Source organism: Podarcis liolepis (genome assembly GCF_965112155.1).
Source record: "Podarcis liolepis genome assembly, chromosome: 13".
NCBI lineage: Eukaryota > Metazoa > Chordata > Lepidosauria > Squamata > Lacertidae > Podarcis > Podarcis liolepis.
Genome location: NC_139573.1, coordinates 12,371,349 through 12,387,639, shown reverse-complemented (window position 1 = coordinate 12,387,639; position 16,291 = coordinate 12,371,349).

Sequence of the window (16,291 nt, the reverse complement as noted above, 5' to 3'; positions counted from 1 at the left end):
GTAAATCATCTGTTATCAGCCCTACCAAGCTCTGACTATCTCTTGTTACACCTTGGAATTGTACTGGCAATATTCACAGCACCCTCCTATCTTCATTGATAATAATGCAACTCATATTTGTAAATCCCTTGATATGTGGAAACGAAGCTCCCATGCTTAATTTCATAATTACAGAGAGGATAATAATATCATTGAGATTTACAGGCGCTTAGATGTGACTGCTGCATTCATCCAGCTCATGTGGTCGTCTAATGGAGTTATGGGAATTAATGGTCCCAGATAGTGCAATTTGTAGCAGGAAACTAGGTGGATGTAACTATAGTACTTAGGAGCAGATGATATTCATATTCTCGACTTTGTACAAGCAGGGACCTTTGAGCAAATACCATACTAGGTGCATTACACTTGAAAGTGAAGTTACTCAGCTTGCTCTGTGCAGGTCTCACTGGTATTCACAAAGTGACAGATTAATAGGATGATGTCAGAAATCCCCTTGAAAAAATGATGTGCGTGGAGGGAGTTAAATGTTGTTGAAAACCAGCCCTAAGTATGTATTATCTACAGTCCTGACTTGTGTTCATTTTTTGTTGTTGTGGGGTTTTTTAAAAAATAAATTTATTTATGTTTAGAATATTTAAATTAACAAACAATCCTCAAACAACAAAAGAGGGGGGAGGTATTCCATAAATCCCCATGAACCTCTCTCCTCCCCGTTGTGGGTCCTTTATTAACTTTTTTCTCCTGCATCTTCTCTGTTGGACTTCTGTTCATTTGTAATGAGATACCCAGAGAGCAAGGAGCATCTCGTCATCCCAGCTGACCCACCCCTCTTCCCATGCCAGATGTTGCCTGTGGGAAGTTGTCCGTGGATAGATGCCCATCTTATAATATCTGCCAGAGACTATTCTTTCCCTGCCCAGAACTGTATTGCAGAAACTTCCAAGTTCACTTAAGATGAGTCTGGCTTCACATTGGACCTTAAGGTTTAGTGTAAGAAATATAGCAAGATGACATTAATAGCATCACAGCTCTTGGAAACAGGAGTTGGTCCCTTACCTTTCCTGCCCTGACCTGGCCACAGTGATCCATGTGACGGTCACCTCCAGACTTGACTACTGTAATTCGCTCTCTGTGGGGCTGCCCTTGAAGCTGTCCCAGAAACTCCAGCGGGTGCAGGCTCCTCACGGGGTCTCTGCCATGGGAGCATATTCAACCAGTGCTTTTGCAGCTGCACTGGCTCCCAGTGGAGTACAGGGTCAGATTTAAGGTGCTGCTTTTGACCTTTAAAGCCCTTCGCGGCCTAGGACCCTCGTACCTATGGGACCGCCTCTCCCAGTATGCCCCATGGAGAGCCTCAAGGTCCATAAATAGCAACACCCTAGTGGTCCCGGGCCCTAAGGAAGTTAGATTGGCTTCAACCAGAGCCAGGGCCTTTTCAACTCTGGCTCCAGTCTGGTGGAACGCTCTGCCTCATGAGACCAGGGCCCTGCAGGATCTGATTTCTTTCTGCAGGGCCTGTAAGACAGAGTTGTTGTGCCTGGCCTTTGGCTTGGAGCCAATTTGATTCCCTCCCCCTCTTTATTTTTTCTTTTTCTTTCTCCTTCTGCGATGAGGCTACATTTTAATATTTTAATGTTGTATTTTAATTTTGTTTTTAAGTTGCAGTCATTCAACTTATTTTTATTTTTGCTTGTTAGCCGCCCTGAGCCCGGCCTTGGCTGGGGAGGGCGGGGTATAAATAAAAATTATTATTATTATTACTATTATTATTATTATTATTATTATTATTATTATTTAAAACAACATTTCAAAAATCAGATGTACAACACTGAATGTAGGAAATATTAGTATTCCCTTAACGTATAATATATCCCTTTAAGAATCTTAGTTATTAGTTCATTCTGTCCCAATATTGGTGTCTACAGCTATTATGGCGAACTGTTAGGAAGCTTTAAAGTAAGTTTTAAAAGGGAATAGATGGCAGCCAAAGCTGTGAGCTTTTGTAGCAAGGAGTTCATGGATCCTGCAATATAAAAAAACTAAAGTGAACTTTCCCCCCCAATGATTCCCTTACTGTTCATTTCTGTGTTATATTTGAGCTTTCACATAACGTGAAAACCCGTTCCAAAAAATCTAACACAGCACAAGTGCCCATTTCTGGTGCCCAATTCTTTGGTATTTGCTTCCAGAAAAAAATAATATATATATATATTTCCATACTAGAAAATCATGTGTTTTGAATTGCAAATTTCTGTTATGGCTGCTCTGAAGCAACATTTGCACAGGTCCTTTCCCCATAGTTTTTTCATGCAGGCTTTTGTTTCTTTCCTAGTTGGAGCAAACATTTGCAGCTGGCTTATAGGTTCACCATGGTGGATTTTTAAAGCAACATCCTCACTGCCACTTTCAGATGTCCTGAACCATCAGAACTCAGCTGGCAGTCCCCTCCCTGCCAGATGTTATCTGCCACAATGGGTTAGTTAATATACTATGAAATTCTATCAATTTCATTAGTAACATAAGGCAAGGATACTCACTATGCTGTGTTAGATTCCTGCTGAGATCTCTCATTTCTTTCCCCCGCCCAGCAAGCCAAGTGGCTTTTAATTGTTGCTGGTTCCACTTGTGTTATTGATAATTATTATATATTGTTTTATGCTTAGAATGTGAATGGAGCACTTGTGGAACAGCCATAGGCAACACGGTCAGTGTAATGTAAAAACCACTTCCCAAAACCTAGCAGAATAAAGGACAAGTTTGGTGCCCATTTCTGTGCTATTTGCTCCCAGAATACAAACTAACTTCTTTTAAACTGGGGAAATCGTGTGAGTTTTACACTGCAAGTTTATGTGATTTCTGTTCTGAAGCAACCTTTGGATGCAGGATCCATCAACACATCCTCCCCCCATGCTTTGTTCCTGCAGCCTTTTTTCTTCTTTCCTAGTTGGAGCAAGCTTACAGTCTATTGGCTAAGTGTTCAGTGGCTACCATCCCTACCCTTGAGGATTCCAGTCAAGGCCACTGAGGTGTAGGTGCAACACATACAACCAATAACACAGCCCAGTGGACCTGGGTGGCTAAGAAGACATTGAAAAAGCAAGAGGGGAAAGGCAAGATAAGCAGGAGAGGTGAAACAGCTTTTTAAAAAAGAAAAAAGAAGAGAAGCAAGTGAGACAGCGTGGAAAATAGGTGTGAGTGAGAGGGAACATCCAAGCAGTAGAAAACACGATGTGGGGAGACTGTTTGGAGGGCAGATCAAGGGTTTAGAGCAAAAGGGACAATGAGGGACTTCCAATCTGTGCTGCCACAGCAAAAGGGCAGTTAGAAACATTAAAGAGAAGGCAATTCCAGGGAGGAGAAGAAAAACCTGAATGTCAGAATGTCAAACCGAGGAAAAGAGAGAAAACAAATACCCAGAAATGTGGTGTCTGTTGTGTGAATGACATGGGGGGGGGGAAATGGAGCTATAATAGTCAAAACCCAGGTAGTGCATTGTTAAAGGGATGTTATAAATCAGTACTGTCATTAGTTAGTAAGCTAATGCAACAAGCCTCATGTGTGAATCCACCCTATGTATCAGTGGCGTAGCGTGGGTTGTCAGCGCCCGGGGCAAGGCAAGTAATTTGTGCCCCCTAACCCATGGATTTGCGCCCCCTAACCCTAACCCCCAGATGTTGCGCCCGGTGCGGCCGGCCCCCCCTGCACCCCCCACGCTATGCCACTGCTATGTATGCATGGGCACTGATGGAAGTTACAGGAATGGGATGATTGCATTCAACATTTTGATAGCTGTATTCTACATATGCAAACAGTAGGCCTGGCACAATCACATGGAATTCTGAGCGTGTGTTACCTGAGATGCATGCAGTGGGGAGAGGGAGACCATTGCCTCAGCCTCCTTCTGAATGGGATTTTTGCCTCCAAAACTTCAACTTTCCCAAAACACATTGCAAACAATGTTCGGGTTCTGGTGCAATCGGGGGGGGGGGGGGAGGGAGTTAGCCACACAAGGTTGTGTATGCCCCAGTGAGCAGAACTTGAGGCAACCTGCACCTGGGTGTTTTCCTCTGCAATGTCTCAGAGAACCTGCAAATCTCCGATAATTATCTGCTCTGTAATTATCAAATTGGTCACAATTATTTCTACTTCATCTTCAAATCGCAGAGGACCTCTGATAACCACAGGAAAACAACCAGCAGGACATAACTTTTCCATGAAGAACCGGGGCTAGTGAGAATCAGCATTTGGCAAGACTGACTATCCCTGATAATTTTCACTGAATAAGCCTTCACTGCAATAAGTCAAAATGGATCTCCGTTCAAATCAGACTGTGCTGCTCAAGTACATTTGAATGTTGATCTAGAAATAGAAATAGAAATAGAGAAGATGACATTCATTAAGACATTTTCATGGGTGAAGATACTGTTCTTTGTGTGGCTATCAGTTTTGCTGCCTCTGATTTCATGCAATACTCCTGTTGAGAAGTGCAACATCAACTACCCTCTCTCTGTTCGTCACAAGTATTATCAGTCAGGAGACCTCATCATTACAGGCATCATTTCTCAGTTCTACATGTTTTCTTTTGAAATAACCTTTGAACAACATCCTTTTGATGAACTCTTTAATAATTATTTGTAAGAACTGCATTTTCTTTCTTTCATTTTTGAAAAACAAGATATATATCTTTATAAATTATCTTTCATTTAGTAGTGCATTATGCTCTCAATTAAACATTAGTATATTAGATTCAGAGGATACTCCCCCAATTTTAATGCACTAGTATGCACAGTTTATGCTGGTAGGGGCATTTTTATGCACATCATTTATGCATTTTTATGCACATTATTGCCTGGAGGAGTATGTTGTAAAATTCTGGAAAATTCAAAATTCAAATTATCTGTTTCAGTCAATATACTGTTTTGGACATGGAAGATCAGGCCTATATATAAGAAATCATTCCCCACCCTTATAACTGTGTTTTCACACTTCTCTGAAATGTGGTAGTATAATTTTGTGCAGTACATTATTTAAATTAAATACATATGAAACCTACTTCTGGAAGTTCCCTCGCTGCGAGAAGCCAGGTTACAGGGAACCAGGCAGAAGGCCTTCTCGGTAGTGTCACCCACCCTGTGGAACGCCAAATGTCAAGGAAATAAACAACTACCAGACTTTTAGAAGACATCTGAAGGCAACCCTGTTTAGGGAAGCTTTTAATGTTTGACCTACTATTGTATTTTAATATTTTGTTGGAAGCTGCCCAGAGTGGCTGGGGAAACCCAGCCAGATGGGTGGGGTATAAGTAAAAAATTATTAGTATTATACTTTTGTATACCTTTTTTTGAAGTAGATGAGCTATGATGCACCCTGTAAATTCTTTCCAGGATGTTGCCTCAGAGCTACCAGAACATTGTAGCCTTGGTATTTGCAATAACAGAGATTAATGACAATCCACAGCTCTTATCTAATATAACCCTGGGATTCCACATCTACAATAGCTATTTCAGTTCAAGCTGGACTTACCATGCCTCAATGCAACTTCTTTCTGCACATGGAAAATGCACCCCTAACTTCAAGTGTGACACCCAGTACAATCCAGTAGCAGTCATTGGGGGCCCTAGCTCTGATGTTGGTGTTGACATGGCAGCAAATCTGTGCATTTACAAGATTCCCCAGGTAAGATATGCCCATGAATCATACATCTCCTTTCTGTGGTTTGTGGATATAAAATTGCATTATCGAAACAGAAAGGCAGAGCTTTCCACACTTTCCACATTGGAAAGGTCATCATTTTGTGACACAGTAATTCAGTTTTACTAGCGAACTGGAGGTAAAGCTAACCCCTTTAAGGAGGTATGGACACATATCATGCAACACACCTACGCAGTGCAGCCAACTCACTAACCTGTTGTGACACACAGTTTGGAAAGCTCTGCAGAAAGGCATAACTTGCATGCTGCAGTTAATCATGAAATGGGGGAAAGGTTTATTGATTCATATGATATTTTTATTTTAAAAATATCCTGCATACATATGTTACTGTTTAACAATGGTCAAACGGTTCTTTCTACAACCTTGGGTCATCTTACTGTCATATGAACTTTCCCATTCACTAATCTATTTGGAGGAGCCACTCCTGGTGGTTACATGTCCTGCAGTGGTCCATCTTTGTGTTCTCCATAGTAGAACTTTTGTTGTGGAATCTATTTCATTAAAGTAAAATCATATGCGTGACTTTTTATTCAGTGCATGAGCTGGTATCATTGTAATGGTTATTCTGGTACAAATGCAGCCAATTTTGTCTGCTTTCACCTGATATCAAGCAAACATATTTGTATAATTTAATGTGGAAATAAATGCACATACTCTCCGTCCCCCCCAACACGTTTTTCTTTTATTTAGCTTACCTATGGTTCAACCCCAGAAATAAATGATGTAACTGAAGCTGTTTTCTTCCACCGGATGTTTCCAAATGTAAACCATCAATATAGGGGAATCCTCCAACTGCTGCTGTTTTTTAGGTGGGCGTGGATTGGAGTGATTTGCTCTCAGGATGATGAGACTGGAGAAAGATTTGTAAACAGCATACTTCCCCTCTTTTCCCTGAATGGGATCTGCTTTGACTTCATAGTAAGATTCCCCAACCTATCCTTTTCCAGTGGCATTCCAAAAATGAAGGATAAGATGAACGAGGCTAAGAAAGTCATAATAGAAAGCACTGCCAATGTGTTTGTCTTGCATGGTGATGTTAAGAATATTATCATGTTGACAACACTACTTCACATATTTGAATTGAATATACCAGTGAAGTTAAGTGGTCAAGTCTTTATTATGGTAGCCCAGATGGACTTCTCATCAGTTGGACATCAAAGTAGATGGAACGTAAACTTCATTGATGGCTCTTTATCCTTTGCGGTTCATTCCCGAGAGTTGCTAGGATTCCAGAAATTCCTTCAGATGAGAAATCCATTTGTAGACTCAGAAGATGGCTTTATCAGGGATATCTGGCAATATGCATTCAAATGCATTCTCCCCGACTCTGATATAGGTGATCAAGATATGGAAGCATGCACTGGAAACGAGAAGCAGGAGACTCTTTCTGAGCCTCTTATTGACCCAAATGTGAGTGGCAACAGCTATAGCATCTACAATGCTGTCTATGCTTTGGCCCATGCTTTGCATGCCATGCATTCATCCCAGGTTAAACACAGACCAATGGTGGGTGAAGGTAACTGGAAGCTTCCGAATCACCACCCATGGCAGGTAACCATTTGAACTGGTGAAAACAAGAGCACTCACTTTATCAATTGGTATAACTGTGTCTGTCTTATATTATTGTTTCTCTCTGTGAAATTTGCATATTATGTTGGAAAACTGTTGCCTTTGGTTTATCATCCATTTTACAAGTTTAGCTTTTCTCCAGCTAGTATCATTGTGGATTTAATTAGCTTGTCATTCCGGAAGGGCATAACTAATGGCGAAGTTGTATGTCATTTCAAACATTTACAATTAGCTATCTTGCTTTGGCAAATTATCAAAAGATTGGGATCAGGTTGGGATTTGCAGCGTGTGGAGTGGGCTTAATCCTAAATTTGTTCCTAAGTATTCCCTGCCTTCTTGTGCATAAAAAGATCCGGGCTGCATCAGAACAGAGGCACATGGAAATCAGCATCCCAGATCCCACAGTAGCCAATCAGATGCCTACTAAAAATCCACAAGTAGATCAGAAGTTCACTCCTATTGCTGCCTATGATATTCTGAGTCACTGTGACTCTGGACCCCAAAGTAGTCTTGTCCCCTTTTCAAGCTTTTTCAGTTGTGTCAATTCCCAAAACATATGATTATGAATTCTTTTGTATTCACGGAGGAAATACTTCTGCTTATCTATCCTGAATACAACAACATTCAACATCATTAGTTGACCCAGGGTTTTAATGATATTAGAGAGGAAAGGAAAAAGGTATCTCTAATTGTTTTCACATCTGTGTAATTTTAAAATTTTATTACTACTTTTTCTGTTGTCCAAGATTCTCAAGGAAGTTGATTACAAAAAAAATGACAGCACTGTGACTAGTCAAAGTGTACTCACACCACTTGGTACATAATTACGCATGGGTTTTTTTTTCTTTTAATTTTTTTAAAGGTCCACCAGTATCTCAGGAGAATTTCATTTAACAACAGTGTGAATGAAGAAGTTTATTTTGACCAAAATGGGGAAATAGGAGCTGGATTTGATATTATAAACTGGATTGTATTCCCCAACCAGTCCTTTCTTAAAGTCAAAATTGGAAGGATAGATCCACAGGCTTCTCCTGATAAAGTGTTCAACATTTGTGAAGATTCTATTGTGTGGTCTAAGAGTTTCAACCAGGTAGGGTCTATGTGTCTTTTGGGGTGCATTGAACCATTGAATATTCAAAAAAATATGTCTCTGCTACCAAATATCGCCCACAAAAGTAATCATTGCAAAATTGGGTAAATAGATTATGTAAAATTCTCTTTCCCTGTATAATACACCCAGAGAAAAGGAGAAACACGTGGTTGTTTCCAGCTACAGACATTTATTCTGCCTTCAGTCCTAGCTTGTTTATTACCCTGTGGCTATGCAATAGAAAGCTATGTCATTCTGCAAACTTGATCAAGCCTACTTTTTTTCTGGAAATGGTTGTGATTTGCCAAATTGCTTCAACCAAAAAAGAGGCTGTGTGTTTTCCCTCTTTTAAGACTGAAGTACAGCATGGAGAGGGAAGATGTGTCATTGCACTGGCTGATAAAATGCTACTACACATGTCCTTCCACCAACTGATACAATCAGAGACACTCTGCCCAACACATGGAGCATCACTAGAAGGGTAGTGGTGGTAACAAATGAGGCTGTTAAATTTATGAGTTGATTGCAACTCAGATACATCAAGACATTCTTGAGACCCAAGAATGTTAAGACTTGTCAAGACTTAGTCAGGCACTGACTTTCCTCTCTATGCATAGAGCAAACTTGAAGATGGTGAGCAGTGGCAGACTTCTCTGTCCTATTGTCAACACATTGAAATGCATGTCTGCAGCATCCAATTCATCTGTATAAATACCCACATATTGTTAGGGTACCACACAATCATGAACCCTGAGAAAGAAGTTTCCTGTCTTCGATATGCATGTTTCTATTCACAGAAGCATGTTGCAATTTGGTGTTTCTCTTCAAACACAACTGGAGGCAGAACCTACCATGACCTAATATCTGTTTATTCATTCATCCGGAAGAGGAGCTTTGATACCTGAATAGGGAATCTGTATTCTGTTGGCTAGGTCCAGCCCATTCAAAACAATGTTTTCAACTCAAATCTACATCTCTCAAAACATTGAATCCGTTTACAGTGGTACCTCGGGTTAAGAACGTAATTTGTTCTGGAGGTCCGTTCTTAACCTGAAACTTTTCTTAACCTGGAGTACTACTTTAGCTAATGGGGCCTCCCGCCGCTGCACGATTTCGCTGCACAATTTCTGTTCTCATCCTGAAGCAAAGTTCTTAACCCAAGGTACTATTTCTGGGTTAGCAGAGTCTGTAACCTGAAGCGTCTGTAACCTGAGGTATTACTGTACTTGGCATAATAAGCTAAGGCTACACTTCTGTGTACAATCACCTAAAACTGAGTCACATAGCTATCAGGAGAACATACTTTCTAGTTTTCATGTATAGGAGTTGCAAAACACAATAACACTATCCAAAAATAAGCAAAAATTAGTGAAAGAGCAACTATCAATAAAGATTATGCCAAACTCAATTTTGCTGAGATCCAGTGCATAATACAGTGGGCTAATCCATCAGAAAGTATGCAAGACATTTGTCACATTCTCAACAAAGTTCACCAACAGGGGAGGGCCAATAGCCCATTGCATACCTACAGGTACCCTTGACAATAGCAGCACTGTTATTTCATGCGAGGATCAAACATTTTTGAAATGACTGTTAGATGCCAATTCCTAATATATATTTTCTGAATCCTTACATATTTATCTCTTTCCTCTATGGCCAGGCAGTACCTCTTTCTACATGTAATGACAATTGCCATTTGGGCTATCGTAAGACCAAGAAAGAAGGTGAACAATTTTGCTGCTATGATTGCCTCCCATGTCCAGAAGGAAAGATCTCCAATGAAAAGGGTAAGGGATGCCTTTACTAAGATTATCAGCTTATATTCATTTAACTTTTGTCATAAAAGTGGTTTAGAATCCTAAAGGGGTATTGTTTACTGATATAAGGTTATAGTTTGATACACCTAGGCTGGATCTACACTGATTTGTAAAAAAGCTTAAAAAAGCAAAGCACCGTAATATCTCTGAATGCAATTTTCCACTGAGGATGGATCGGTGCTCTACAGCACCCTCTGGTGTCACATTTTTATAATACATTTTTAACATTTTAACTGACCAGTGTAGATGAGTCCCTAGTGATATGTTCATGTTTAACTATTAGTGGTCAATTCAACAGCTTGATGGAAATAATGAAAAATATTATACTCAGTAATATTTTTCCAGAAAAATGTGCCGGAACTCACCATGAATACCTCCCTTGTTCTCTTAGAATGGCAATGATGCCCACCAGAGAGGTGCTGGAATTCAGTTCCAGAGTTCTGCCTGAAAAAATATGCCTGATTATGCTCTAACCAAACTAAGTGGAAATTTATCTCTTCAAATGCCTATATGAAATGATCTGAGCCCAGATTTCAAACTGATGTACAACAATGCATAGATTTGGGGGGTTAATTTTATTTCATTTTTTTTGCTTATGTATAACTGCACTTTCAAAGAAAATATAAGAAGTCAGTATGCAACATAATGCATAAATACATTCTTAATAAAACACACTACATTGATAGCAGTATAAACACCAGAAGCATATAAATGAGAATTGGTTGGGTTTAAAAAATCACATTCCAAAGGTCTGTCTGAACAATACAGTTTTAAAAGACATCTGAAAGAAAGTAAGGATGATTCCTACGAAGCTTCTGATGGCAAGGATATCTATGGGGCAGAGACTGTCACACTCAAGGGGCAGTGCCAGGGAAAGGATGATCAAACCTCAGAGGCACTGGATCCACCCAAGAACCTGCACCAGATGTTCTAGTCTCGCACTTCAAGTCCAACATCTTTACAGTGTTTGAGGTAGTTTAGTCTGAAACATAGTTGTGCGTGTAATATAACTCAGTGAGCTTCAAGGCTGATAGGACATTTCTTTTAAGATAGCCACAGTTCTAGTCTCAACACCTCTAGTCTAGCACAACTACAGTACATTTGCTCTCCACTAAGAGAGGCAGCTTCAGTGCTTGGTTGAATTTCCTTTGATTAAAGGAGATCTAGACCATTGGTTGCTTTTGGAACACGCTTGTAGAGCCCTATTGAGATGGCACATGTCTCTTGCAGATTTTGTTCAACCAGGTTGATTATTATAGTAAGCTACAATTTGGGGTTTTGATAGATAGATATCTTTATTGTCATTGTCCCATGCAGAACAATGAAATTGAAAAACTACATAAAAACTACTACAAAACTACATAAAACTACTACAAAACTACATAAAACATTCAAAAACCCCTAAAAACTCTGAAACCCCATTTTAAAATACACTATACTATAGAGACCCCTTATGCTGCGTTTAGAACCAGAATTGCATTGTGTAGAAACTGTTTCTCAGGTGGCTAGTCCTGGCCTTTATAACCCTATACCTTCTTCCAGAAGGCAAAAGCTGAAAGAGATCATTTCCGGGGTGCGTACTATCCTGTGCTATCTCTGCCCCTTTCTTATGGCACCTGGCAGCATAGATTTGATCTAAGGTGGGAAGAGTGCACCCAATTATTCTCTCTGCAGTATTTACAACCCTGGATAGCATTGTTTTTTACCTATTGTTCTATGTACAATAAAGATTTCTTTCTTTTTCAGACATGGCAGACTGCTTTCTATGTCCAGAAGGACAATATCCAAATATCAACAAAGATTCCTGCATTCCCAAAAGTATTAGCTTCTTGTCTTATGAAGAACCTTTGGGGACCAGTTTGGCCATTCTGGCACTTTCCTTCTCTTCCATTACAACTTTGGTGCTTTGGGTCTTCATTCAGCATAAGGACACTCCCATAGTCAAAGCCAACAACCGGGACCTCACCTACACTCTCCTCATCTCCCTCCTGCTCTGTTTCCTTTGCCCTCTGTTTTTCATTGGGCAACCTCAGACGGTGATGTGTCTCCTTCGACAAACCATGTTTGGTGTCATCTTCTCAGTTGCTGTCTCTTCTGTTTTGGCCAAAACCATCACAGTGTTTCTGGCTTTCATGGCCACCAAGCCTGGGTCCACGATGAGGAAGTGGGTGGGCAATAGACTGGCTTTTTCCATTGTTCTTTCCTGCACTCTTAATCAAGCCACAATGTGCAGTGTATGGCTTGCAACCTCTCCTCCATTCCCAGAATCTGACATGAACTCCATGCCTGAAGAAATTATAGTGGAATGCAATGAAGGGTCTGTCACCATGTTTTACTCCGTCCTGGGTTTCATGGGTGTACTTGCCTTTGTCAGCTTCACTGTGGCTTTCCTAGCCAGGAAATTGCCAGACAGTTTCAATGAAGCCAAGTTCATCACCTTCAGCATGTTGGTCTTCTGCAGTGTTTGGCTGTCCTTCATTCCAACCTACTTGAGCACAAAGGGAAAATACATGGTGGCAGTTGAGATCTTCTCCATCTTGACCTCCAGTGCTGGCTTACTGGCCTGCATCTTTTCCCCCAAATGTTATATCATTCTTCTGAGGCCTGAGCTGAACAACAAAGATATGTTAATAAGAAGAAAGTAGCACACACTAAACAAATTCTAGTAGTTGACTTTGCCTATGATATAAAAACCTGCCCAATTTCTTTGTAAGTTTCCCAGAAGCCGAGGGGTGGAAGAGGATTCCACAGAAGGTGGATTCTACAGTGGATTCATCTGATTCAATTGGATCCTGAGTCCAGTTCAGAAATCAGAGCCCTGTGGATCTATTTATGAGATATCTGTGGACTGCCACATTGCCTTTGCCTGGTAGTTCTTCTTTTCTTGCCTTTTAGAAAAATGCTAGAACTTGTCAATCCAACACTCATAGCTTGAAACAGTTAGTGCACAGTAGTCCAGACTTCTATGCATGTGTGGGAGCAATCTGATTTTTTTTTCCACCTTGGTGGGGTGGGCAAAGTGACAACTCTTGTACTTCTGCCCTCTGAGGTAAGGCAAGTGCTTCAGTCTGCCTCATGGGCTCTGGTCATCAGCATACTGATGAAACACACTCCAGAATTCCAGAGGCCCCCACTTGGTGGTTTCATTTTGATGCTAACAGCAGGGGAGATGAAATCAAACTCTGAGTAACTCCACACTGGAGTCTCAGTTGGGCCAAGTAAAAACCCACAGGCACCACTTTCTGGAGTTGAAAATTCAAGTAGGAGTAGAACCATTGTGAAACAATGCACTCTACTACTAGCACAGATAGTCTCCCCAGAAGGATGCCATGATTGATGGTATTAAAAGTCACTGAAAGGTCAAGCAGAATAAACAGGAACATGTTCCCACTGTCTCCTTCCCCATACTGGGTGGCCAAGATAGTCTTAGGACAAAATCAGGCCTGCGCCCTGAATTTTATTGCCTCTAGCTCATTAGCAATCATCTGCTGGAGAACATCGCTCAAAAAATGGACATTTGCAACTGGCCTATAGGTTTTCAAGACTTCTGGGTCCATGGAGGATTTTTAAAGCAGCAGCCTCACTCCCAATTTCTGATGTCCTGAACCATCAGAGCTCAGCTGGCAGTCCCCTCCCTACCAGATGTTATCTGCCACAATGGGTTAGTTAATATATTATGAAATTCTATCAATTTCATTTGTAACATAAGGCAGGTATACTCACTATGCTGCTTTAGATTCCTGCTGAGATCTCTCTTTTCTCCCCCCCCCCCCAGCAAGCCAAGTGGCTTTTAAGTGTTGCTGGTTCAACTTGTGTTATTGATAATTATTATATATTGTTTTATGCTTAGAACATGAATGGAGAACTTGTGGAACAGGCATAGGCAATACAGTCAGTGTAATGTAAAAACCACTTCCCAAAACCTAGCAGAATAAAGCACAAGTTCTGTGCTATTTGCTCCCAGAAAACAAACAAACTTTTTTAAAACCAGGAAAATCATGTGAGTTTTACATTGCAAGTTTCTGTGATTTCTGTTCTGAAGCAACCTTTGCATGCAGGATCCATCAACACATCCTCCCCCATGCTTTGTTCCTGCAGCCTTTTTTTCTTTCCTAGTTGGAGCAAGCTTACAGTCTATTGGCTGAGTGTTCAGTGGCTACTATCTCTACCCTTGAGGACTCCAGCCAAGGACACTGAGGTGTAGGTGCAACACACACACAACCTTTTTTAAAACCAGGAAAATCGTGTTTTACGTTGCAAGTTTCTAGATTCAGGTAGATAGCCGTGTTGGTCCAATGCAGTCGAAATAAATAAATAAATAAATAAAGTAAGTCCAGTAGCACCTTAGAGACCAACTAAGCTTGTTCTGGGTATAAGCTTTCATATGCATGCACACTTCTTCAGGTACACTGAAACAGAAGTCACCAGACCCTTATATAGCCTATAGTGGGAGGGTGGGGTGGGGTGTTTCTCAGAAGGGTAGTAGGAGATGGGTGATTGACTCAATGGGTATGGTAAACCTGTTGACGACTGTTAACGACTGTAATTAGTCCTACAGGAAAAAGCATGAGATAGTATGCAGAGAACCAAAATTAGTTTTAGCATATGTAATGAGACAAGAATCTAATATCTCTATTCAGACCAGGTCTCTCCATAGTTTTCAGTTTAGTAATAAGTTGTAATTCAGCAACTTCTCTTCCAAGTCTATTTCTGAAATTCTTTTGTAACAAGACAGCTGCTTTGAGATCCTGTATTGAATGTCCTGGGAGACTGAAGTTTTCTCCTACTGGCTTCTCTGTCTTGTGATTTCTGATGTCAGATTTATGTCCATTTATCCTTGGGTGTAGGGTTTGGCCTGTTTGTCCAATATAGAGGGCACTGCTGGCATTTGATGGCATACACAATGTTAGAAGATGAGCGTTTAAATAAGCCTGAGATGGTATGTTTTTGGGTCCAGTGATGTTTATGGTCCAGTGATGGGTGTATGTGGTAGCAAAGTTGGCATCTGGGTTTACTGCAGGCCAGTGTCCATGTTAAGCCTGATTGCTGTAATATTGTGGGTGAGGAGTTGTTTAAGATTGGGTGGCTGACTGTAGGCAATGACAGGTCTTCTTCCCAGAGCTTTTTCTCTTTTGGGTCTGTCTTACAGCAAGTTAAGACAGACTCAAAAGGAAAAAATAACAGAACACCACTAGTAATCATATAAAGCTCCCAAGTTAACACCAGAGATTTACAACATCAGAGATTTACAACCTCTCCTAGACAACGACAGTTCTCTTTCTCAAGCTCTTTTATTGCCTACAGACAGCCACATTCAGATGATCACATTCAACATTTTGATAGCTATGTTCTACATATGGAATTGCTGGGCCTGGAACAATCACATGGGATGCTGGGTCTATGCTGCTTGTGATACATACAGTGGCAGGAAGGAGACGATTGCCCGAGTGTCCTTCTCTAGTCCTATTTGCTGAATGGGTTTTTTGCCTCCAAAATCTCCACTTTCCAAAAATGCATTGCAAACAATATTCTGGTTCTGATGCAGTCTGGGTAAAAAGAAGTTAGCAGTGCAAGTTCCTGTATCACTTGCTGCCCCAACGAGGAGAACGGGAAGCAATGTCCACTGGGATGTGATAAGCGTGTTTTCCTCTGCCATGTCTCAGAGAACCTGCAATTCTGAGTAAGATGTTATCTCCTCTGTAATGATCAAGTTAACCACAATTTTTTCCACTTTATTTTCAAATCTCAGAGGACCTCTGATAACCACAGGAAAACAACTAGCAGGACATAACACAATCATTAATGTAGACTTTTCCATGAACCAGGGCTAGTGAGAATCAGCAGTTTATAAGACAGACTATCCCTGATACTTTTCACTGAATAAGCCTTCACTGCAATAAGTCCAATGGATCTCCATTCAAATCAGACTGTGCTGCTCAAGGACATGTGAATGTTGATATGGAAATAGAGAAAATGACACTCATTAAGACATTTTCATGGGTGAAGATACTCTTCTTTGTGTGGCTATCAGTTTTACTGCCTCTGTTGTCATGCAATACTCCTGTTAATAAATGCAGCATCAACAACCCTCTCTCTGTTCGTC